The sequence below is a fragment of the Lissotriton helveticus genome, chromosome 1_1 (genome assembly GCF_964261635.1).
Source record: "Lissotriton helveticus chromosome 1_1, aLisHel1.1, whole genome shotgun sequence".
NCBI lineage: Eukaryota > Metazoa > Chordata > Amphibia > Caudata > Salamandridae > Lissotriton > Lissotriton helveticus.
The window spans coordinates 7,682,517-7,706,813 of NC_136057.1; the positions used below are offsets into that span (position 1 = coordinate 7,682,517).

General features: G+C 52.5%; 2 protein-coding genes across 2 annotated transcripts in view; both read left to right on the plus strand.

The window, feature by feature from the left end:
* Positions 1-24,297, plus strand: part of LOC144809589 (uncharacterized) — a 205,140-nt gene that overhangs the window by 84,628 nt on the left and 96,215 nt on the right. The window lies entirely within an intron of this gene.
* Positions 23,730-24,297, plus strand: part of LOC144809431 (uncharacterized) — a 255,275-nt gene continuing 254,707 nt past the window's right edge. The window contains 1 exon segment of the mRNA XM_078673717.1: positions 23,730-23,867. The gene's annotated coding sequence lies outside the window, so the exon portion shown is untranslated.

Consider the following 24,297-nt stretch of genomic DNA (forward strand, 5'->3'; position numbering starts at 1 on the left):
GAGTTCAGAGCTTGGTTTGGGTTTGAGGGGAAGAAGGCATTTGGGACAGACTTGTGGCAGGGCGTCGGCTTGAAAAATATGCCGAGTGCAAATGCTGGCAGAAGGCCTAAGGCTATGGAGGGTTTCCGCGTTGTAGTATCTGGGCTCTGATGACTGGGATGTAGGGGGGATGGCCCAGGGCCCGGACTCGGCGCGGAAGAGCGCAGACGAGCTTGCCTTATGCGCGCCTTCGGCACGCAATCGTCGCGCCCGCTGCGCTCGTCCGCTGCGCTTCCGGTACATGCACATTTTTGTAGTGAGGGGACGATGGAAGGGGGCGTGGCCTCGGAGTGGGTGTGTCCCAGTCAGGGCGAGGGGAATGGCGGTTGCGGAAGATCGGCGATTTCGCCCTTACCAGCGCTCGTTTTGGTGCAAGGAGGGGTGCCTGCACACTGCAATCGTGTGTCAGGGAGGGTGAGTGAGTTTTAAAACAAACTAAATTTTTACAGTTTAAAACAGTGAAAATGCTATCAGGCTACTCCTGGCTGTGCCTCAGGAGGTTTCAAAAGTTATCTGCGCACTAGCAAGTCAGCGCGCCTTTTATAACGTTTGCAGGGGGTCGTGGCCTCGGAGTGGGCGTGTCCCAGTCAGGGCGAGGGAAATGGCGGTTGCGGAAGATCGGCGATTTCGCCCTTACCAGCGCTCGTTTTGGTGCAAGGAGGGGTGCCTGCACACTGCAATCGTGTGTCAGGGAGGGTGAGTGAGTTTTAAAACCAACTACATTTTTACAGTTTAAAACAGTGAAAATGCTATCAGGCTACTCCCGGCTGTGCCTCAGGAGGTTTCAAAAGTTATCTGCGCACTAGCAAGTCAGCGCGCCTTTTATAACGTTTGCAGGGGGGCGTGGCCTCGGAGTGGGCGTGTCCCAGTCAGGGCGAGGGGAATGGCGAGAGAAATGACCTCTGGATCAAAGCATGGCTTCATGGTGCTGTCTGGGGCAAAGTGGTTGAATCATGGGAGCATTGTGCTGTGGCTACTGGACTCCTGCGGGGCCCACATCCATACCTTACATTGAATAGCTATAGATGCACACAATAGAGTGACCCAACACACCAAACGAGGGCCTTGGCGCTCTACGCTGCTTTGACTAGAACATGAGGTGGCTACTTCTTTGTATGAACAACGGCTCGGCCTAGCCAGTCAGACTGGAAGCAGGTTGTCTGAACCCACTTTCTGTGAAGAGGGCAAGCCCCTTAAAGACAATACAAGCTATGCACAGTATTTACAGTAGCTTTGAATGCGATCACTATCCAGACTGGAGGACCAGACGAGGCTGGCAGCATCCCGACTGTAGGAGCAAACATGACTGGCAGTATCCCGACTGGAGGACCAGAGGAGGCTGGCACTATACCGACTGGAGGACCCGACAAGACTGACAGTATCCCGACTGGAGGAGCAAACATGACTGGCAGTATCCCGACTGGAGGACCCGACAAGACTGGCAGTATCCCGACTGGAGGACGAGAGGAGGCTGGCACTATACCGACTGGAGGACCCGACAAGACTGACAGTATCCCGACTGGAGGAGCAAACATGACTTGCAGTATCCCGACTGGAGGACCCGACAAGACTGGCAGTATCCCGACTGGAGGACCAGTGGAGGCTGGCACTATAACAACTGAATGACCCGACAAGACTGACAGTATCCAACTGGAGGAGCAGACGAGACTGTCGAATCCCGACTGGAGGACCAGAGGAGACAGGCAGTATCCCGACTGAAGGACCCGACAAGACTGACAGTATCCCGACTGGAGGAGCAGACGAGACTGACAGTATCCCGACTGGAGGAGCAGACGAGACTGACAGTATCCCAACTGGAGGAGCAGACGAGACTGTCAGTATCCTAACTGGAGGACCAGAGGAGACAGGCACTATACCGACTGGAGGACCCGACAAGACTGACAGTATCCCAACTGGAGGACCAGAGGAGGCTGGCAGCATCCCGACTGCAGGAGCAAACATGACTGGCACTATACCGACTGGAGGACCCGACAAGACTGACAGTATCCCGACTGGAGGAGCAGACGAGACTGGAAGACCACCCACAATTGGAGAACATGACAAGACTGGCAGTATGCCGACTGAAGGACCCGACTAGACTGGCAGTATTCTGACTAGAGGACCAGACGAGGCTGGCAGCATCCCGACTGGAGGACCAGACAAGACTGGAGAACCTGTCAAGACTGGCAGTATTCTGCCTGGAGGACCAGACGAGAAAGTGAGTATCACAACTGTATCCCGACTGGAAGACCAGATGAGACTGGCAGTATCCCGACTGAAGGACCAGACGAGATTGGCAGTATCCAGACTGGAGGACCCGACAAGACTGGCAGTATCCCAGTTGGAGGACGAGACTGGTAGTATCCCGACTGGAGGACCAGACAAGACTGGCATTATCCCAGTTGGAGGACCAGACACGACTGGCAGTATCCTGACTGGAGGACCAGAAAAGAGTTTCAGTATCTTGACTGGAGGAGTAGACGAGACTGGCTGCATCCCGACTGGAGGATCAGATGAGACTGGCAGCATCCCAGTTGGGAGGACGAGACCAGAGTGGCAGTATCCCAGTTGGAGGACGAGACGAGACTGGTAGTATTGTATTTTGCACACATCTAGACTGACATTTTAAAGCTTTTCCTGTTACCCCTGAATACAGAATTAGAATGCCTTTAGTTACTCTTGCCTAACCTCAAACCTTGTCATACCTTAGTTTCCTATTGTGTGAATATCTCGATCTCTTGTTCAAAGTTGTAGCGCTGTAGGAAATATCGCGAGAAGCTGTAGTAAATAAATATCCAAACCTGACAATAGCATCACAACCTTTAACTGTGTGATAGTTTCACCCCTTCCAAGTGCTGCGTAGACTGGATTAGATACAGGGCAGAGACAGACTGGTCTGAGTCCGGGGAGGCACCACCGTCGCGGCACTATTGGTACCTGGTTGAGCAGCCATCATGACGTCACTTCGCTGCAGCATCGCCAATCAGGCGGAGGCGAGGGTGGGAGAAAGATGCTTGAAGGTCCATTTGATGCCATGGTGATGGTTCCTACATTCAGGTTGGGAACTGGGCCGGTGCTTGGTGGGAGGGTCGCACACTGCACGCTTATAGTAATACTTCAGCGGTTTGCATGATTTGAAAGGTGTCCCTTGCATGACGAGGTGATAGATCCTCCTGGAGAAGGCAGCAGGTCAGTGTCACTGGTAAGAAGGTGTAGGAGTCATTCTTACCAGAAATGAGCACATTAAGGTTTATGAGCTCTAAGGTTTGTGTTCAGAGAAAGTCTTTTTTCTCCTCTTATGCCTAAAGTACCAGTGGCTCAAACCTAACGACCAGACGAACCCTGGTCATGGGGCACCATCAACACTGGAGACCAGGGCTGGTGGGTCAACGCTTGGTGATGGATTCTGAGAGACCCGTCTGCTTCAAAAGATGGAGCCCACTGAAGGACCAGACGAGGCTGGGAGTTTCCCGACTGGAGGACCAGAGGAGACAGACACTATACCGACTGGAGGACCCGACAAGACTGACAGTATCCCGACCGGAGGACCAGACGAGGCTGGCATAAACCAGCCCATCAACACTGGGGACCAGGGCTGGTGGGTCAACGCTTGGTGATGGATTCTGAGAGACCCGTCTGCTTTATAAGATGGATCCCACTGAAGGAGCAGACAAGACAGGCAGTATCCTGACTGGAGGACCAGACGAGGCTGGAATAAACCAGCCCATCAACACTGGGGACCAGGGCTGGTGGGTCAACGCTTGGTGATGGATTCTGAGAGACCCGTCTGCTTTATAAGATGGATCCCACTGAAGGAGCAGACAAGACAGGCAGTATCCTGACTGGAGGACCAGACGAGGCTGGAATAAACCAGCCCATCAACACTGGGGACCAGGGCTGGTGGGTCAACGCTTGGTGATGGATTCTGAGAGACCTGTCTGCTTCAAAAGATGGAGCCCACTGAAGGACCAGACGAGGCTGGGAGTTTCCCGACTGGAGGACCAGAGGAGACAGACACTATACCGACTGGAGGACCCGACAAGACTGACAGTATCCCGACCGGAGGACCAGACGAGACAGGCATAAACCAGCCCATCAACACTGGAGGCCAGGGCTGGTGGGTCAACGCTTGGTGATGGTGGATTCTGAGACCCGTCTGCTTCATAAGATGGAGCCCACTGAAGGAGCAGGTGAAGTGGGTCCACTTGCTGATGAAGATTCTTACTTTGTGGTTACGATTATAGTTGTCCTTCCTACAACAAGAGACCCTGGTTACGAGTCCACATCACTACCGTTGGGCCCAGTAACGAGCTCCCCGGCCCATCATAATGATAAGGTTAGCTGGAATACCGCCGGCAACTTTGAGTACACCTGGGAGTTTCATCTGCTGAAAGTCTCTTCGAGTGGAAGAATGGCGAAAGATATGAGATTATACAATGCAATTTCCACATGTTATTTTCAAAAGCTTGTAATCTCAATTATTTCCACGCCTTCAAAGTTACGGGGACCCTGTCCATGGTAATTTTGAGGGTGGGGGAAATTCAAGCGTAATATAGTGGGCAACGTGAGATAAGGGCATGGGTGTACTAAATAGAAAAGCTTTGGCAGTATTTTGGGCTCATCGCGGCATGAAGATTTGTTTTGGCACCAGGATGTAGGCACTTGGGGGCTTATTCATGAGAGCCTGGCATCACATTTGCACCACGCAGAGTGGTACATGCGTGACACCAGGCTCTGGTTCAGATTTATGAAGCCACAGAAGGCCACACAAGGCTTCGAGTGGCCTCCTCAATCTTGAGTAAGACAACGCAGCACAAATCTCTGCCGGGTAGGAGTTCCATGGACATTGCCACGGGTGTTCCCACACACCTCTGACACATTACCAGATTAACAAGCACTTGTAAATCAGGTAATCTCCTCCTAAGTCCTAACTTAAAAATCTTTATTTCTCCTCGTTTTTTCTTCTTTTAGTGTGTTTTGTATTCTCCAGCAGACTTAGAAGGAGGAAACCGACTCTCTGTGATTTGTTGCAGGAAGGTGCCCCTTCCTGCACAAAAACAATCCTGCTTACAACACAGTGCAAGGGTGCCTACGTTGGCACTAGGCTGCCAAAGCTGTTCCAGCACAGGGTCAAAGGACAGGAATGCGCTGTATTGGATAAATGAGGTGTATTCCTACCCTTTCACTTTGATGTAGGGCAGCGCAGCAAGGGGACGTGCGGCTCTGTCCTATGCACATAGATGGGGTCTGTACAGTTCTGGTGTGCATGGTTCATACATTCAATTATATCCCCATAAAAGATCTATGCTGGTAGTAGTTGCTGAGTGTGGATATTGTTCCAGAAGGTTTTCCAATCATTTGCCTATAAATTGGGCATTACAAATTAAGAAGGAATGTTAATATATGGCCCGAGAAGCAGCATTTTAACAACCCTACTACTCTGACTTCTGCTGTGGTGCCCCAGATGTTGAAAGCAGTATCGGTGGCTCCCCACCTAAACATCTACTATGATATTAGAAAAACAATTCAAGCCCAACTTCCCTCCTATTTACCCTCACAATCCGTTGGACTCTGCCCAGATGCCGTTATGACTACTTGGCACTGATGCAGCTTTACCAGCTGTCTCCAGTGGCATCCACAGTGGGGGATGTGCAGCGCTTACATTAGTAAACGTCCATGCTACACTTTATGCCATCTCCCTCACTCTCCTTCCTGACCAGCTTTGTCCCAGAATAGTTAACTTCCCTCCTCAGCAGTCCGTCCAAGGCTGTGTATCTTAAGCCATTCTGATCCAGTGAAAAGCCACAGAGGTGTGGGGTCCCCCAAACTCTTATAGCTAAGCTGAGTCATAATTTTGGATTTTCCCTGATGTCTTAGGGGGATTGTAGGAAGCTGGGTCTCTATATAGTGCACTCAAAAGAAGTACACAGAGTAGAGAGTCCAGTGGTCCCCAATTGGCGTACAGAGGCTTTAGTAGACAATACTAACTCTTTTTGTGGTAGTATTGGCGAGCAGCAAGACTTATCAGAGGGTAGTGCTAAGCATTTGTTGTACTTACAGAGGACAAACACAGAGGACACACACTAGAATAAATCCGAGACCAAATTAGAAAAATAACACATCCTTTTGTACATTATGTACAACCAAGAACTGTGTTCAAAATTAAGTATTTGTTTTTGTTTGCAATTTTTACAGGTAAATCTTTCGAAGTTGTGCGCCTTTACGCACAATGTGATCCTGTGGAAGGAAATTTCAAATATGCATAACGGTGAGCACAGTCAGTTTCACGGGTTCACCTTCTGGGTTTCGAGTTGCAGTGGGCCAAGGTCCAAAGTACTACCAGCAGTTCGTCTGTAGCCGGGAGCAGGGTGCTGGTGAAGTTGGTAGCATTAGGGAGAAGGGAGCCACTTGAAAAGATGCTGCATTGCAGGACTTGGGTCACAAGGGGTCTTGGAGCAAGGGGGCACAGCTGGTTCTTTGGTGCCGGCTGGCTTGGGTGCTGAGCGTTTAGGTCGGTGGGCTAGGTGCCCAAAGTTGATACTCGCGATTAGGGACAAACAGCTGGCAGTGGCGAAATCAGGGCAGCTGGGCCACTCACGAAGTGGATCTCTGTGATGCTGACGCCCCTCGATAGCTGCTCAGTCGTGGTGCAGCAAGAATCTGGACATTGACTCTCACTGTCTGTGTTTGGCGCAGGGCTTCCTGTACCCCAGGTATTGGCGCTGAATGGCTCCGATTGGTCCTGTTGTCTTCTCACTGGGTGGAGAGACAGATCTGACCCTCCAGAGCACGAGCACCTCTTCCTGATTATATCTGATGTCGGTCGGGTCAGATTGCTGCAAGGCAATGGACCGGACTCTGCTATTTAGTGCCAGCAAACTGCAGGGGAGTACCTCCGCTACTCCAAGGAAGACTGTATGTGATTTGTGAAGTGCTGGCAGGCTACCCAAGGCTGTGATAGATTTCCAGCTTGCAGGGTGAGCCACTCTGTTACAATTGTTCAGAGAGTTGTGGGCAGGCAGCATTTTGCGACAACGTTCGCAGTGCTTCTGCAGCTCTCACCAGACAGTAACTCTTCTTCATCCTCCTTCTCTTGATCCGTCAAATCTGAGTTCTTGGATTCAGGGGTGTCACCTAAATACTCAAATTAGGGGTGTTACGGGGAGTGACTGGTAGTGACTTGTAGTAACCAATGGGCTGCCTACATTTAGGGTGTTTACACCCTCTATCTGACCACTTCCTGTGGGAATGGGGGTGTGACGGGGTCCCGGAGCAAGCCGTTACCGAGACTGAAACCATTACCAATACTGAACTATTATACAATTGGTGGGACGCCACCGCCCTTTTACCTCCTGCCTTTGGTTCCCAACAGCTGCCGGCTCTCTCCTGGACAGACGAACAAGAGTCAGGGTGGCCGATCGAGAAGGAGGAAGACGGGCCCTTTAATTCCGCAGCATGGGCTCACGACGCCCCACCCCCTGCCCGGCCGGAACCCGGAAAAGGAAGAGGAGACTTCGAGAGGACGGAAGGCGTATTCCCGGAAGAGAGAGGAGGACAGAGAGTTGAAGCTAGAGAAGAGAACGCTATCGGCGACCTGCGACGGGAGGAGAGAAGAGGAGAAGCTGAGACGAAGCCCGGAGGCCAACGGACCCACGAGTCGCCCTGCCACGCACCCAGGGGAGGGGCGTGGCTGCAACAGGTACGGGGCCGGGTAGCGGGTTGGGTGGCGCAACACGTCTCACCTCCTCCGCTCCCTAGCATGCACAGTCCAGTGTAAATATCCCCCAGCCTATCCTCCCAACACGAGCACTCCTCCACTGCGGGATCTGAAGTGCACCTTCACATGTTGTGTCCCTCACTCCCGGCCCTATGAACGCGGTGTAATTACGGATGCCTGACTCCCTTTTCTCCTTTTGTTTTGGGGCTCCGGAGCGACTACAGACAAGAGTCAACAACTGTCCGTGGATCCGGTGAAGCAACCTGGAGCCACCACGGAGACCGCCCTTTGACCCCGCCGCTTTCGCAAGAGAGCGGATAACGAGCCGACAAAGACGTTCTTATACAAAAATAAAACCATCCCTTAAAGCATTTCTAAAGGACTCTGGTTCTGTCCTTTCTTCGGCACCCTCTGTTAGTACCTCTAGCCTTGACCTTATAGTGGAGGGTTCCCCGGACCTGGGACAGGGGGATAACCCCGACTGTAGATGGCTAATTCCTTCCAAAACGAGAAGAAGGAATCGGTGTCCACATCAGTTAGTCCAACTTAGGGGTGGTCCTGGCTTGATGTGGGCCCACCTCCTGATCTTAGTAATTTTCCCACCTACTGCCAAAAAGGGGATGAGGACACAGGTGACATCGCCACTATCCAGAGAGGCGTGGATCGCAAAACAAAGGAGGCAGGGCCTTTGAAGCTTCCGACCCTGGAATGCAGTTCTATTTGGAGGAGGTGAAGGAAGAGTTGTATCGTAGGGGGAGTGTTATGCCCTGGCTTCTGTGAATAATAAGATTTTGAGTCTTTTCCTAAACAGCAGGAGGCAGCTTTCAGAGCGGAGTTGACCTGGCAGCTTTTTCCAAAGTTGCGACATGAGCGCTGAGAAGGCTCGGCCGCCTTTAGAGAAGTAGCTAAATCGTGGGCATTTTAGAAGGCCCTTAGTGAGCCACATGGGACATATTTCTCCAGGCTTTCCTTGATGTAGCTGGATGCCTGTCCAAACAGGGCCTTATGTATAATACAGAGGCCTTTACATTTGGCCCTCTGCTCGATGGGTAACAAGTGTAGTTGTTGCAGTAAGGGTGATGCCCGAGTAGGTTTAATATCAACCTGGCCGCATCATTCATCACCATCTGGAGTTTGCCCAGCAGTGAGTCAAGCCGGGCCAGGATCAGGGCAGTCACCACTGTCCTCATGGTTGAGAAGGAGAGGATGGGGGAGAGTCTCCTCAGCTGCCTAAGTACGCCCACACAAGTTCCAAACACAGTGGTGATTTGATTGGCAAGAGAAAGTTTGGCATCTATCTTGATTCCCAAACTTTTCACAACTAAGGCTGGTGCTGGGGTATCACCAAGCTCGTCTGGCCAGAAATGGGGGTTCCAGGGGTTGCTGTCATTGGTGACAGCCAGCACCTCCGTTTTATCCGGGTTGATCTTGAGTGAGTTGGCTGTCATCCAGCTAACCACAAATCGCAGAATGTCTTTTACCCGAGAGTGAGCTTGGGTGGGTGTTATCTATTTGTACGATAATATGTGTATCATCCGCATAGTTGAATACCTGGCAGTCCATCAAGGCCTGAGGTATATATTAAACAAGAGAGGGGACAGTGCCGACCCCAGGGGGACTCCACTGGGGATGAACCCCTTCTCTGTCACCCAATCCCCCATTTGAATGTTTTGGGTGCGATCGGTCAGGAATTACTTGATCCATTGGAGGATTGACCCTCCAATGCTGATGTCTTTTCTTCTATCCAGGAGTTGTGAATGGTTGACCATGTCGAACACTGCCGACAGGTCAAGGAGGACTAGGACACATGGCTTCTTGTTGTCTGCTTTGATCCTGATTTCATCGAGGACAGAAAGCATCACCAACTCCGTACTTTGGTGAGCCCTGAAGCCAGCCTGCCTATCTCCAAGTAGGTGATGGTCCTCCATGAACCTGGAGAGGGTTTGCAGGACATGTTGCTCCCTGATTTTGGCCAGAAAAGGGAGTTGAGATATGGGTCTGTAGTTCTTCATGTTGGTAGTATCCGCGCCTGTTTTTTTAAGTAGGGGGATTACTCTGGCTTCTTTGAGAAGCCTGGGGACCTTCCCAGTTTCCAGCGAGAAGTTTATCAAGGCGAGGATTTCTACCTCAATCGCTGGGAGAGCAAGTTGAAAGATCCTGGGTGGGCAAGGATCCGATTTGATTTTGGTAGCGATGCGTCTCAGGGTCTCCGAATCGAGAGGCTGAAAGGAGGAGATCAACTCATCCCTATTTTCCCTTGCCTCTACCTCCTCGTTGGGGGGTGCTTGAAGGGAGAGTTTTTAATGTCAGCCAGGATTGTAGGAGAGTAGGGTCTGCTTCTTATGGTCACCCCCACTTTTTGCTGTGATTCTCTGGTTTTTCGACTTTAATGTGGCTGTGGGCCTGCTAATCAGACCCACAGCCCAGCTGTTCGCTCTCTAAATTAATACCATGTACTTTAGGTACATACCTGATTGGGTATTGGGTCACCTTTGTGAGCCCCTGTATAGGGTACCATAGGTACCCAGGGCATAGGTGTATCCAAGGCCTACCAGGGGCTGCAGCATGTATTATGCCACCCCTGGCTGGCCATCCAAACTGACACCACAGGCTGATCACTCAGCTTGGGTAAGGTGGTGTAATCACCCCTTACTTAGATATAGTATATATCTACCTTATATATAGACACATAGTAACCTATAAGTCACTCCTATGGCAGGCTGTGAGAAGTTGGCCTGATGTGCAGTGCTCACTATTCTAGTGATCACTATATATCAGTCCAAACAACCCTTATTGATGATTGGTTGTAAGTCAACCTTATAGACCAGCTATCCTAGTAGCATGGATACGAGCAGTCTAAGGCTAAGACTCTAGAGGGCGTGTTAAGCCAGCTGTTTTACCATCACATTACCCCTTGAACACCCAGTGAAAGGACACCACACAAGTGTTATGAAAATAACAGTGTATTTATTAGAATCACAACAGCCCTGTACTCTTTATGAGGACAGGGTGCTAGGCACACAACAAAACTCTTACGAAAATACTTAAGTTAGCACAGTATATACAAATGCCCGAGGGGCACGAAAACCCATATACTCTAAAAGTGGAATGCGAAATTACTAGCAGGTAAGTACAGTACTAATAGGCTTTGGAATCGCTAGGACTTGACTATAGAATCGTTAGATTACTTCTAGGAGGCCCTGGGGACTCGGGTGCAGAGTGTGCACTCTCACGCGGGATGCGGGACAAAGTCTATGATAGCTAGTAAAGGTAAAGTTAGTGTTCACGGGCGAACCCGACCTGGTAGGGAGAAAACGAAAGTGGATCCTGACCCTTGGATAGTGAGGCTATGCTGGGGCACCGAAATGCCGAAGTTACCTAGCCCAGGGGCTGCAGCTGCATATGTCTCAAAAGACGTCGGGAATCCTCGTTGACGAACCAGGAGCCTGGAAGGAAGATGCTGGCAGGCGACCAGTGAAGAGAGTTCAAGGTGATCCAAGCCTGGATCTTGAAGGTGGATGATACCTGAAAGCAGAGGGGACCAAGTTCGTGACTACTAGCCAGTAGTCAGGGGGCACCAGGAGGGCACCGGATGGTAGTCACCTCGACTAGGTGAGTGGGCGACGCTGTGCTCTGCAGATCTCACGGACCAGGAGGCGTTGTCGGCGACCAGGATGGAGGGGCGAGCTGTCCCACGATGGATGAAACTGTCGGCGTCGAAGAACCCAGGATTGGGCAACAAAGCCTTGGCTAATTCAAGCCCACGCGGTGGACTCAAAATGGCGTCTTGAGTGGACCAGGAGGGTCCGGGGTGCTCCTCTTCTGGAAGGGAGCAAGAGCCAGTCTGGGGCAACCAGACCAGCAGCAGTGATGGCGTCGGGCGTCGTTCAGAAGGCCACAAGCCAACGGGCTAGTAGCCAAACAACGCGGTGAGCAGCAAAAAGCAGAAGGGCCCCACGCCGATCGTGGAGATGCTGGGGGGCTGCTCTTCGGTGCTGGAGCTGCTCAGGGTCGGGGCTTCTCGGACCCCAAAGCACTCGCCAGTAGATTACTCGGCGGGCTTGCTGTGAAGAAGTCGTGCAGTCTTGGCAATAGCCGGTCCCTTGAGGTCTCGTCGCACTCACGGTTCTCAGCTTGGCTGTAGAGGTGAGTAGAGGTCGGAGGTGCCAGGGAAGCCGGGTCTTGTCGAGCTGGGCAGTCGGATTCCGGAGGAAGGACTTGCAGCAGACCGCAGTGTTCTTGATGGTGCCTGCGGATGCAGGGTGACTACTCCTTAGTCACAAGGGAGAATCTTGAAGAAGGAAATCTTGAAGTCCTTTCGCAGAAAGTCGTGTCTTGATTCCAAAGATGATCTAATTTGGAAGGGGGCCTGCTCCTACCTTTATCTGGGAAAAGGGGGCTGGCACGCGACTAAGTCCTGCCCTATGGGTGGGACCAGGAGGGGGGTGGTTACACCCCTCTCCTTTGGCGGGCTTTCCCCAGGCCAGGGGCTGGAGTGCCCCTGGAACTGGTTTCAGCCGGCCTATGCACAGTGAGCACCGGGGTGCCACTTGCAGTCACCTTCCTCTGTAGCCCTGCCTACCTAGGATACACAAAATCCTGTCTGGGACGGTGCTGGCACCGCCCCTGGCAGGAAACCCTTTGTCCTTATCTCCTGCTCTGGGAGGACTCCCAGCAGCAGGAGGGCAGACTTGTGTCTCGGTGGCAGCATCCATTTTGTGGAGCTGAGGCTCTGTTTGACTTTAACCGGGGTTATAGGTTACATGCATGTCGTGTCCCTCTAGAAGGGTGGAATGCTAACCCCGTCGCCAGAATTGGCGAGGGGTTAGTATTCCAATTCGTATGACACCTTACTCGACATGTTTTGATAAAGCGATACCAGAGTTGGCATTTAACCGCGAGGATTATAATGCACTTAAGAGTATATGGTATGCGATATCATGGAAACGGCTAAGGGATGGATCCCGAAAGCCGCAGACAGGCTCAGCTCATGCCAGAGCACCATCTCACACGATTCCAAGCACTCTGCCTCCAGGATTGTTAAGGCCTGCCATAGGAGTGACTGATAGGAGATCTGTGTGTCCATTTTAGGGTTAGATATAGGTATACTATATCTAAAGCAAAGGGTGAGTACACCACCTTGCCCCAGCTGTCGTGCAGCCAGTTGTGTCAGTTTAGTTAGTCAGCCCAGGGGTGGCACAATACATGCTTCAGCCCCTGGGAGACTTCTGGGTACACCTCAGCCCTGGGTACAGGGACTTGGAGAGGGCCCAGTGCCAATTCAGTACCTGAGTACAATTTGGATAGAGAGAACAGCAAGGCTGTGGGTCTGATTAGCAGGCCCACAGCCAGGGAAAGTCGTAAACCAGTGCAGCAAAAAAAGCAAAAATCTGAGTGATCATAGGATTGCAGACCCTACTCTCCTACACAGGCCTTAACAATTCTGAAGGCAGAGTGCTTGGTTGTATGTGAGAGCGTGCCCTAGCATGAGCTGAGCCCCTCTGCAGCTTTCGGAACCATCTCCTTATAGCTGCTCTATGATCTAGCCATACCATATACTCTTAAGTGCATTATAATCCTCGCGGTTAATGCTAACTTAGGGCCCGATTCACAGAACTAACTTAAGACAAAATCCTAAACTTACTACTTTTGGTATTCACAGAAGTTAGGATTTTGTCTTAAAACAGACTTAAGACAGACTTAAGACAGAATCCTAACTTAAGTCTGTCTTAAGTCTGTCTTAAGACAAAATCCTAACTTCTGTGAATACCAAAAGTAGTAAGTTTAAGATTTTGTCTTAAGTTAGTTCTGTGAATCGGCCCTTTTGATTTGGCTTTATCAAAACATGTCGTGTAAGGTGTCAAACACTTTGGAATACTACCCCCGCCAATTCTGGTGGCGGGGGTAGCATTCCACCCTTCTAGAGGGAAAAGACATGTCTCTTACTGCTTTACCCGGTTAAAGTTAAACAGAGCCTCAGCATCACAAAATGGATGCCGCTGCCACAGACACGAGTCTGACTTCCTGCAGCTGGACGAAACTCCGGCGAGGGAGGCCTGGACAATAGGTTTCCTGTCTATAAACATGAATGATCTATGAAAAAATTAGAAATACATTGCACACTATACTCACAACTCAAATATAGAAAAGATATAACAGACCAGAGATATACAGAGGATGAGGTGAAGACTGCGGTCTAAATGTGGGAACCCTGTGTGCACGTTCTATTTCAAAGTCCTGATGAAAAGAAATATTCAACACAGTAGGCATCCAATTGAGAAAAAACTCTAGCATTGAAGGCGCCATTTTCTCTGCATCTTCAGGTAAACCAAAGATCCGTAGATTACTTCTACGATTTCGATCCTCCTGCTCCGTAAGATCTCTCCGTAATACAGCCAGGGATTTTGGTGTGCGGAATCTTCCACTACACTTATCCGTGATTCAGCATTAGAAACACGAAGTGTTAAGTTCTTGAAATCACTTCTGATTGCCGCAACTTCAACTTGAAGTAAATCAGTATTGGTTTTTGTACTCTGCGCAATATCATGATCATCATTCAGGCGAGAGAGAATAGCATCTAAAGTAGTACCAGAGTCTTTCGGTACAAGCTCTGGAGTAGGAGAAGTTTGTTTGGATCTTTTGAGGTTACCTTTAGAGTCCTTGGTTTTTGGAGAAAGACCCATGTTGTCTGCCATGAGAAGAAGCAATAGAGACAATGAAGAAATTCTCTGTGTATATTTATCTCCACTGAAGGAACACCGGACACCTTACTGATCAAAAAACAACCTCTTGGGAGACAGCAGAATGAGCAATTCAGGGCGCAAAAGAGAAAGTTCTTATTGGTCTTCAACCATAAGCTCACTACCAGGCACACCCCACAATACAGAAGAAAGGTGAGTGTCACAGCGTGAAAAGAGTCTCTGACTGAAAATAATAGTGAAATGTCAATAATAAGCGACAAGCAGGCAGTACTTATCCCAAAAGTGCCGTCTTTCCAGTCAGAATGTGTAAGCCACCATTTTGAGGAGCATTCCTGAGGAGACAGCCGTCAGAAGGAATATTGGAGCCAAAAGACACCTCAGCTTCTCCAAAATCGCTCATAGCAAAGCCTGCGCATTCTGCTTGCAAAGTCCGGTATTTTTATCTGCAGAAACGGGCTCGGTCACATAATGAGATGCGCAACCTCCCAGCGACGCGACGGAGCTTACAAAGATGCGGCCATCTTGGCTGCGCGCAAGCCACGCCCCAAGTCGCAAGATTGTCTTTAGCAGGACTGTCAGCACTCTTTAACTTCAGAAGCAGTGGAGAGTGCAGAGCAGACAGTTTAACTTTAGTAATAAGACCCTGGCTCCGTGGCCCTCCTATAAACCCTAAATGCAGTGATTAAACCACCCTGGATGAGTAATATGGCCTGGACCTTGCTGCTTCTGTCAGTCCGGAGAGAAATGAAGCTATTTCTGGTGACGTCCTTTGAGGCACCAGAGCCAATTACGCTCCAGTGTTCCTTTTGTAATTAAAGCTTGAGTGTCGAGTCCCACATTCTCCAGATTTACAAGTTGGTTACAGCTTAGAATGGAATGACCCGACTCCGTCAGGGTCCAGGTGATGCAATCCCACCACACCTGTCTGCAGCCCTCCAGTGCGGGCCTGACTCACAGGTTTGAGAAACATGCACTCTCTTCTGACGTCACAAGACCTCCAACAGTTGTGGAAGAAGTTATAGTGTTCGGCTATAATATTAAACTGGAGAAAGCATAAAACACTTGCTTCCATGAGCCTTTATTTCCGATATCTGTTAGCTACTGTTTACAAGGGCATGTGTCTGACTCTTAGCCCTCACTCCAACATCCCTAGCCTCCCTCCATCCAGGTATTCACTCTCTCTAAAGTACATCACCGCAAGCATCCACCACCCAGTATGCCCACTGTGCAGTGTACCTCTGGCATGGCACTCCCTCCCAGCCCTGCATATTCTCCACTGATGGCCGTTTTTCCCACCGTCAGCACAGGCTCAGGTGTTCTGCATCACTGCCACATGCATCATATATCATGTCCCTAATCTGCATACCCTCAGCCATGTCCTAAATGCATATTAATCATACACACCTTCCCCCAAGTTCTGACTTCACAAACTCTTGCACCCCTGCATGCCTCGCATCCCTATGCACAGTGGTAGAGTAGCCTTCACATGAATGATACAGCTGTTTCCCACACTGTATCCATCCTGCCCAATGGAATGTGCACATTGTGTAGTAGTGAGCCTCAGCAAGGCCTACTAGTGCTAGGGGTTCTCCCTTCTCTGCACAGAGTCCTCAGACCAATAGAAAAGAGTTGGCACAGAAGCTGGAATAGAAAAGACAGAGTTTATTAAACCTCATGAGGTGGAACTACATTCACACAGCACCCTTCGGCAATGTATGAAGTAGCACACTGACTGGAAGGAGCTTGGTCCTTTTATACCCACACAGGGGCTCAAATGACGGCGGTACGAGGTACAGAATGCTGTTTCAAATACATACAAGGTCATACAGAGAGTGTGCTAGCAACAAGTGGGAGGGGCTAATAGTTAACTACTTCTGGTGGACACATCCTGACAGTTACAAGTTGGGGACAGCTGTAAGCTCAACTGAGCATGTGCAAAGCAGAAGAGGCTAAACATATCTCGTCTCCAGGCAGATTTCAAGAGCAGTTAACATGAAGGTAGGACAGAGCACATGGTGAGCACATGGCAAACAAAATGGCTGATAGAAATACAAAATGGATTCCATAAAACGAACAAGATAGTCTCTAAATACAAGATGTTTTCTGCTAATGCTTAACCTAATCATTGCTAAATTACAACAATTGAACCAGCATTTCAACGTCGCTGGCGCTGTGGAGTGCAAGGCTACTCCACAGAGCCACGCTATAAAAGTGCTTCAGTATTTGCATTCAAGTTAAGAGCTGCGTCCAGGCATATATACCCACCCCGCCCCGCGTAATCTCACTCACTCACTCACTCCATACCCACTCCCTCTTACTTGAACTGTTGGTCCCGCAGGCGTCCTTCTGCAGCAGCACCAGGACCAGCTGCGGCAGTACTGCCAGGGGATGGGGAGGGGGTAAGGGAGTTGCTTCGGCTGCGCTTTGGGGATTGTTGCTCTGGACAGAAGTTGATTGTAAGGGGTTCACAATCAATCTCTGGCCTACCCCCCGAAGATGAAAGTTGGGGGAGCGCTGTCGCGCTCCCCAGCAAAGATGAAAGCTCCCCGTGAAAATGTGCCCAAGGGGCTTGGGAACCCAACCCCGGGCCCCATAGAAGAGGCGGTGGTGTACGCGGTGTGTCAGGAGCCCACCCTGGCCCCCGCAGAAGAGGCAAGTTGGGGAGCGCAGGCGTGCTCCCCGTGAAGCTGGCCTAGGGGCCAGGGACCCCATCTCCAGGCTCCGAAGAGAGAGAGGAGACTGGGGGAGTGCCGCTGCACTCTCCCATGGCGGGAGGAAGGCAGGGGGTGTTGTCACACTCTCCCGAGGACCGGACGGACCCATCGGAACCCTTGTATCTGCCAGAGCGGGCAGACCAGAAGAGATGTCCTGGCTCCTGCGGTAGCATGCGAGGGTGCTGGCCGGGCGGGGACCCGGTGGGGGCAGCCAAGGGTGGGCTCCCTGGGCTGCCCTCCAACGTTGAGGTCCTGCGGGGGTCCCGGGTGGGACCGGGCCCGCGAAAATTGTCATGCGAGGCCGGGGGTTGGCTCCCCGAGCTGTATCACTTACCTGGAGGTCGGGGTGGGACCGGACTCTACAACGGAAGTAAAAAGAGGCCGGAGGCCCACATTGTGGCTCCCCCCGACGCAGCGGGAGAGCCGCTGCTATAATATGTGCAGGGAATGAAGGAAGTGCCCCATAATGCCTTGCAGCCCCGGCCCGGCCTGCAAGGAAAAGCCAGCATTGTCTCTGGTTGTGGTGGCCCCAGGAGAACGGGGTCCCCACCACATGTGTGACAAGGGGCAGGGGGAGCTGCAGAAGCTACGCAGTCTTGCCCCAGCACGAAGAGAAGTCTCTCCCTAAGTCTCATGAGGACTTGAAAAGGATAACCCCTCAAGGGCTCAGTCAGCATTTTAACACCTCCTGGGCTGGAACTTTGGTTCTTCAGCTGGGGGTGTGTTGGACTTGGCCCCTTTTCCCCAAAAATTTTCACTTTTCACCCCCCTAATTTAGAATGTCTCCCTCATGGTAAAGATTGCTGTATAGGCCATGTGTGGTATGAGATGCCCGGTGTAATATGAAAATGTAATGCAATGGTGTGCGCACCTGTGATAACCCCCTGTTAGAAATGTACCCTGATGGAATGCTGTATTTAAAATGGATGCCATGGCTATGTGTTGTGCCACCTGACTGCAGTTGGTTAGCGGTCTAGATGTTAGGTACCCAGTCATCCCTGCTTTTGGAGGGAAAGCCTGGCACCCAGGGTGCTCTACTCCTCCCCCTGAACCAGTTAGAACTAGTTCACCTGAGAATTCTAGAAGGCTCTGGCACTGCCTGGAAGGTGGGGTGAGGGGCATATAAATAAGGGGGATGTGCCACCATGTGCTGAGACAGAGCAGAGACAGTAGCGTGAAGGGACCTGCTGCCAGGGGATACCGCCACTTGGGCCTGTGTGCTGGACCCTGCACCCATCTAAAACCCCTCTGCTGTCCCCAGGGCTAGTGGAAGCCCCACTGCAGGAGTTCAGGCTGCTGTGTAGGAGGAGGTGAAAGCCTACCGTGGAGGATGGTGAAAGCCTACTGCCATGTTTTTTATGAGTCCGCACTAACTATTGACCTGGCCCAGTAGTGCCTGCTGCTCTGCCACCCGGCCCCCTGGAGAAAGAGGGCCATTTTAGGTCCCTAAAGCTGCTGGGACCTTGCGCCAGGCAAGCGCCGCGCCTAGAAGCCCCTGAAGTAGAGGAGAGCGCCATATTGGGGCTGGACTGGACCCCCGCCCCCAGGAGGTGAGGAGCGTTACCCAGGGGCTTGCTATTGGGACTGCCTGCCCCCAAGCGATATACCCCTAAAGCGCTGTGCTGTGAAGAGACGCTGGGGCCCTGCGAAGCGCTACCCGGCTGGAGGTGCTACTGCCTGAACTGCTGTGTAGCCCTAGATGAGTGCTGCCTGTTAAGCGCTATAATCTGGAAGTGCTGTGCCCTTTGGAAGCGCAGTGCTGCAGAAGCGCTGTGTGGCCCATAGGAAGTATTTTGGTTGGGAGCACCGAGGGTGCCCACCCCGAGTAGTGGCGGCGCTCTGGATGCCTAAAAGAAGCGGGAGCCTACCCTGCATGTTACAAACTTAGCGGGTGCCTACCCCGCAGATTGCCGCCAACTCATCACTGTGGCCCGGGAGAAAGAGATAGGAGAGTGCCGCGTCCTTATCCTAGCGGGAGCCTACCCCGCGTTATCGCCGCCACGACCCCCTGAAGCCTGGGGAGGGCCACTGTGAAAATCCTGAAGGCTGCGCTGGGCCTGGGAAGCCGAAAGTGCCGCCATCACGTGAAGGGGCGCCGGCCGCGTCATCGACCGCCCCCCGCCCTGCCGTGCACGTATTGGAACTTGCCGCCGCGCCCACTGGAGGGCGCGCCCTGATTGGCGGCTGGATGGAGTGAGACCCGGAAGGCCAGAGGGAGGTGCTGCGGGGCTCCCGTGAGCTAAGGGGAGCCCCGTGACGGTGAAGGAGCCAGGTGGGAGCCTACTCCGGCTGGCCCCAAAGAAGCCTGCAGCCTTGCGGAGGCTGCCTCGAAGTCCTGGGTCCCCGCGAGAGAGGAGGGGCTCGGGTGAAGCAGGAAGAAGCCGGCCCTAAGCCCCGGGTCCCAGGAGGGAGCCCGGGTGAAGGCTGGAGGAGTGCCGGTGTAGGCCGGGCTCCCGTGAGGAGGAGAGCCCCGCGGGAATGGTGTTGGCTGCCTGAAGCCACCGGAGAGAGCGGCCGACGTCTGCAGGGCTCCGTGTGGTGAGAGAGCCCTGCAGCCACCCCAGGAGCAGCGGGACCCGTTTTGGGCACTGCCGGTGCCCAAGAAAGCAGCCCGGAGAGAGCTCCGCAGAGCCAGCAGCTGTTCGGAGGAATCGGAGGGGGGGCCTCGAGGCACATTGTCGGTGCCTGCCTCCCCCTGCCGCATTGGCGCCGGTGAGAGCCCAGAGCCAGAGGAAGAGCCCAAGGAGCACGGTGAGTGGGGGCTTCATTAGACTGTGTTGGGGGTGTATCGGGGCACACTGTCGGTGCCCATCCCCCGGTGACAGGGTCAGGACAGGACTGGACTGTTCCTACACGACTGCCCCGCTGGACAGAGGGCAGTCGCGATTGTTGGGGGCCACTGTTTTGAGAGGGCATTTGATCTGGAGACCCCCCCCTTTGTGACTGCACAGTGGCGCCAGCGGTGACTCTGCTAGGGTTATATACTGGTTAGGTATAAATGCCTGGTTTTGCACCTAATGTAGTTGGCCCCAGTTATATTGATAAGGATACTGTACCGTCTTAGCCTATACAAAAGGGAACCTAGGCTCATGGCTGATGCCCGGTGCTAGTGTAATTGTGAAGCTATGCCCATGATGTTGCACCTAGTGTGATTCAGGCCTGTTGCTAATGTTGTTGATGCCATGTTTATGCGCACAGTGTTGCTGGCCTAAGGAGTTTATGCATAATGGGCTTTCATGCCTAGTGTTTCTTTCCCTCACATTGATGTCGCTGATGGTTCATGTCAATTGCTAACGCTTGTCTTTATTTCAGCCCTGGAAACTAACGGACTTACCTTTTTATTCTTTTTCTGATTACCCTTGTAAAAAATCCCCCTGGTATACATTGCCCTGGCGCCAGTTGGCGCCCCAATGTGATTACTGTGCCTTACTTTTGCATATTTTTAATAATACAAGAGTTATTCGTTTTCATCCAAAGTGGTGTTGTGTCTCTTTTGTGGTGTGCCTGGTGTGTCGTCTGTGCGTACTGCGTGGATGCTTCACACATGTCCTCAGGAGTTTGGCCTGCCCGCTCTGCTCCATGCTACCCCCCGTAGAATTGGCAACCCCATTTCTAACAGGGTGTATTGAGAAGTGCGCCAAGTGATGAAGGGCTGAGTTGAGGATGTCTGGAGAAGGGCATTCCCTGAAGGTGAAGAGGTGTAATTGCACACGTAGTGCCTTTACTAATGTTATTTCTTTCAGAGGGAGTGAAGGTCACATGTGTAATGTGAAGGACCTGTGTAAGGTGATGTCATCAGCAAAGCGGGTTATGTTGCCAGACATTCCTGCTAGGATGTCGGGCTGTATATGCTTAATCCTGTGATTTCATCTGTGATGCCTTTAGGGGCTGTAATTGCAACGCATTCTAATATCCAACAAAAGAGTACTGCATTCTAAATTGATGCTTAAACATGTGTTCTCGCTGCTGCGCTTAGGTGAAGAATCCAGACTGTTAGTTCTCAAGATGTAGAGGTGTATACTTCATGGTCAGTAGGAAATGTTCGGTCAGGGTTGTGTGTCACCATGGCAGGTGTGCCTGTTTTAAATGCTTGTTGAGGTAACAGGATGGTTCGTCGCTGGGATGATGCCAGTGCGCAGGGCCCTTGCTCCAGGTTATGTTCAACTAACTGCATTGGGGGCAAGATGATGTGCATACATGGGAGTGGTGGTACTAGACCCCTCCCCCTCTGCGGGGGTGGAGATGTTATGCAATGTCACAAAGTAATTCCAACAGCTTATGTATATTTGTAAACTGGTGCATAGCATTGAGTGGTGTGTGTGTTTAATAAATGGACTCTTACTTTTATAAAGAAAAGTACAGACTGGACAATCAATGATTGAGTGTTATTCCTGCACACCTATAATGGCGATTGCTAGCCCACACCACCTCCCTTGAGTAAGACTCAGACTGCTCTGCAACGCTACCCTTTGAGAGTCAGGGGCTACAATTGGGTGTCTGGTTCTCAGTGAAGAACAAATGTAGTCATGTTATTTGTGCAGGCCTCACAGATACTGCCTCGTTTTCCAACATTGATACTTAGTTATTGGTTAAAGAAGGAGGTGTGGTTCAAAGCCTCTTGGGATATGTAGTGTTTTACCTGTGTTTACAGTTTTTTCATTGGCTGCTGTTTGAGTAGTAAAGAACTGAGAAGCATAATCCTCGCCTCCGTGTCCTTATTAGAATCTAAAATTCTTTTTGCGAATACTGGAAAGTTTTGTATCCCTTGTCGTGTCCTCGAAGGGCGCAGTGGAAAACTCCTCATGTGACCTGAGAGGGGCAACCGCTTTCCTCAAGTGCACCGGCACAGGTGACTGGCTGCGCATTCGCACGCAAAGGATACCTCAGGGTGACGCATGCGCAGGCAAGGGGTGCGCCACTCCGGGCTGACGCATGCGCAGGCAAGGGGTACGCCACTCCAGGCTGACGCATGCGCAGGCAAGGGGTACGCCACTCTAGGCATGCACAGGCAAGGGGTGCGCCACTCCAGGGTGACGCATGCGCAGGCAAGGGGTACGCCACTCCAGGCTGACGCATGCGCAGGCAAGGGGTACGCCACTCTAGGCATGCACAGGCAAGGGGTGCGCCACTCCAGGGTGACGCATGCGCAGGCAAGGGGTACGCCACTCCAGGCTGACGCATGCGCAGGCAAGGGGTACGCCACTCTAGGCATGCACAGGCAAGGGGTGCGCCACTCCAGGCTGACGCATGCGCAGGCAAGGGGTGCGCCACTCCAGGGTGACGCATGCGCAGGCAAAGGGTACGCCACTCCAGGGTGACGCATGCGCAGGAGAGGGGTGCGCCACTCAAGGGTGACGCATGCGCAGGCAAGGGGTGCGCCACTCCAGGGTGACGCATGCGCAGGCAAAGGGTACGCCACTCCAGGGTGACGCATGCGCAGGAGAGGGGTGCGCCACTCAAGGGTGACGCATGCGCAGGCAAGGGGTGCGCCACTCCAGGGTGACGCATGTGCAGGCAAGGGGTGCTCCACTCCAGGCGCAGGCAAGGGGTGCGCCACTCCAGCGTGACGCATGCGCAGGCAAGGGGTACGCCACTCCATGGTGACCTAACATGCTAACATTTTAGGTCAGGGACGTGGGGGATTTAAAGTAAAAATCAGTAGAATGAAAATTTCCCATTGACTTCTATTGTAGAAAATGCAATTTCAGGCGGGAGACAGCTGAAATAAAGCCATTTTTGGGTCGTCTCCGCCTGAATGGGGTCTATTGGCAGGTATGAGGGTGACGCATGCGCAGGCCGCGGCTGCCCGACTGCAATGAGCATGCGCAGTAGAGGCCTCGCCCATCCTGACATCCGAAGATGGGCGTGCGCGAGCTGGCTGGCGCGTGCGAGCTGGCTGGCGCATGCGCAGGCAGAGAGAGGGCCGATTGTAATGAGCAGAGACATTCTTCAAGCAGAGATGTATTGATACGCCTGAAGACCTCACTGTGCACGCACACTTCCGGGTTTCCCCCGACGGGCGGATGTTGACCGTGCGGCAGCGTTGAATGTAATGAGTCTGACTTAAGAAACTAGGAAACGTTCTCTTACAACAGACGCCGAACGTGGTCACTGCGCATGCGCATCGAGGGAGCACCCGTGGCTGGAGCATGCGCAGTGCGAGGAAGTACCGCCAGTGAGCATGCGCAGCAGAGACATCAGGTTCAAGACAAATGAGCTGTTACGGCGCGCGCGTCTCTCAGGTGCGCACAAGCGCAGTAAACCCGTGTCCTCAGTCCGCGCATGCGCGTCAGGCTCGCGCCTCGGGGTAGTGACTCCAGTGAGCATGCGCAGCAGAGACATCGGGTTCTGTAAACATGAGCTGTAATGGGGCGCGCGTCTCAGGTGCGCGCGAAGTATTCTCAGTCTGCGCATGCGCGTCAGGCTCGCGCCTCGGGGTGTTGACGCCAGTGAGCATGCGCAGCAGAGACACCGGGCACTGTACACATGAGCTGTACTGGGGCGCGCGTCTCAGGTGCGCGCGAGCGCAGTATTCTCAGTCTGCGCATGCGCGTCAGGCTCGCGCCTCGGGGTGGTGACGCAGGCTCCTCAGGCCGCCGCTGCTCTGCTCCTTTTTTGGGGTTTTTTCCGATACTTTACATTTGAGCCCCGAAGAAAAACATATTAATGCGAAATGTCCAGACGGGATTGGTGAAGGTGAGTTGTCAGATATTCTTTGAAGTGTTTTAATATCGTCGACGCGGCCCCGGGGCCTGGAGCAGCAGAGACCAGAGGAGCGGGACCGGCGACCTCTGACCCCGGCTGACAGGCGACCACTGACCCCGGCTGACAGGCGACCACTGACCCCGGCCGACAGGCGACCTCTGACCCCGGCTGACAGGCGACCTCTGACCCCGGCTGACAGGCGACCACTGACCCCGGCTGACCGGCGACCACTGACCCCGGCTGACCGGCGACCACTGACCCCGGCTGACCGGCGACCACTGACCCCGGCTGACCGGCGACCACTGACCCCGGCTGACAGGCGACCACTGACCCCGGCTGACCGGCGACCTCTGACCCCGGCTGACCGGCGACCTCTGACCCCGGCTGACAGGCGACCACTGACCCCGGCTGACCGGCGACC